The sequence below is a fragment of the Myotis davidii genome, unplaced genomic scaffold (assembly GCF_000327345.1).
Source record: "Myotis davidii unplaced genomic scaffold, ASM32734v1 scaffold1567, whole genome shotgun sequence".
Taxonomy (NCBI): domain Eukaryota; kingdom Metazoa; phylum Chordata; class Mammalia; order Chiroptera; family Vespertilionidae; genus Myotis; species Myotis davidii.
In genome coordinates this window covers 320,606-322,336 of record NW_006297578.1, presented here as the reverse complement: position 1 = coordinate 322,336, position 1,731 = coordinate 320,606, and the positions used below count along the sequence as shown (strand labels likewise).

The following is a 1,731-nucleotide window of genomic DNA, read 5'->3' as shown; positions in this document are numbered from 1 at the left end:
AGGCCAACAGCTTTCTTTCTTTTCTTCCCTACTATAGGCTTCTTGCCTGGAACCCCCTTCTCATCTGATTTGGCTTCTAGTGCTGCTGCTGCTTTACCCACCCGAAGCTGGTGGCTCTTGGACTGACGAAGAATCGTGTTCCAGCCCATGGCCTTTGCATATGGGTTTAGCTTCAACAAGATTCTCAGGTTTTCAGTGGATTCTTCTTCAGGACTCTGCGGTGAATCTTCTTGCGTGGTGCTCGGAGGGCTCTTTGGATCTCTGGGATTTTCAAGATTCTGCTAAGGTCTGTATTGAGCATCTTGTGCATGGGAAGGTTGTAGTTACTCTTGAGGGAGGCAGCTCTACGCCAAGTGCCATGCAGTTCATCTAACTTGCGGAAAGCACTTTCAGTCCAAATGCAGAAATGGCCCACATGCCTTCCAGGAGCAAGTTCCAGAATGTTCAGTTTGCTTACATTAAGCAGAGTGATTCCAGGGATGTTTCTGATGGCTTTGATGATACCGTTGTCCTCATTATAGATGATACAAGGTCCTCTGCGCTGGATAGGAGGACGGTTTCTCATTTTGCCCTTGCCAGCCCTCATTCGCTGAGAGGCATAGACCTTTTTTAATATCATTCCAGGCCTTAAGTTTCTTAAGAAGCAATACAGCCTCCTTGGTTTTCTTGTAGCCTTCAACTTTGTCTTCAACCACCAAAGGAAGTTCAGGAACTTCCTCAATGTGGTGACCTTTAGATATGACCAGTGCTGATAAGGCTGAGGCAGCGAGGACAGAGAAGATGGCATATCGTTTCTGTGTTGTGTTTACTCTGCGGTGCCAACAGTGCCAGGTTTTGGTTGGTACAAACATGCGGTCCCCACAACACATATTTCCAAAAGCAGCCTGGACATAATGATGAGTTTCACTACCTTGGGACTCTGGAAATTCGAGCCAAAGCTCTGCCAGTACCCTAGGACTCGGCACTGGTTTGATGACCTGCCAATTCACTGACAGCATAGGGCTGTCTATTTTTTTTTTTTTTTTGGCAAGTTGGTGGGCACAAAGTTCACAATATCTGGTAAAATGGGAGCCTTGAACATAGCAGGCAAAGTGACACTTTTGCCAGATGTTTCCCCCTTTTCAGAGTACACAGATATCAGTGGACGAGCACACGCCATGGCGGGGAGAGGAGAAGGCCACACTCCTCTCTACCCGGTGGCTCCCACAGGAAAAGGCTTGGTGTCAGTTTTGGAGTTCATCTTGTTTGTGCTTCTTGGACTTGTGTGAGTTTTTTCTTCTTCCCAATATCAGGGAAGTTTTCTGTTATTATTTCTTCAAACAGGTTTTCTATTCCTTTCTCAGTTTCCTCTTCTTCTGGGATCCCTGTTATGCAGATGTTGTTTTGTTTCATGTTGTCCCAAAGTTCTCTTAGGCTCTCCTCCTGTTTTATAAGTTTCTTTTCTAGTTGCTGCTCTGCTTGGGTATTTTTTCATACCTTGTCTTATAGCTCACTGATGTGGTGCTCCACTTCTTCTAGTCTACTGTTGATGCTTTCTATTGTGTTCTTTATTGCAGCAATGTCATTTTTCATTTCTTCTTTGTTCTTCTTCATTTCTTCTTGGTTCTTACATATATTATTGAATTTGTCTTTCATGCTTTTCAGCGTCCTTATGACCATTGCTCTGAATTCTTTCTCTGACAGATAGCTTGCCTCCATTTCGTTTACTTTCTTTTCCGGTGATTCCTCCTT

General features: G+C 44.4%; 1 pseudogene; it reads right to left on the bottom strand.

Annotated features, from left to right (window-relative positions):
- Positions 1-8: 8 nt before the first annotated feature.
- Positions 9-1,210, bottom strand: LOC102754668 (annotated as a pseudogene).
- Between the last annotated feature and the right edge of the window lie 521 nt (positions 1,211-1,731).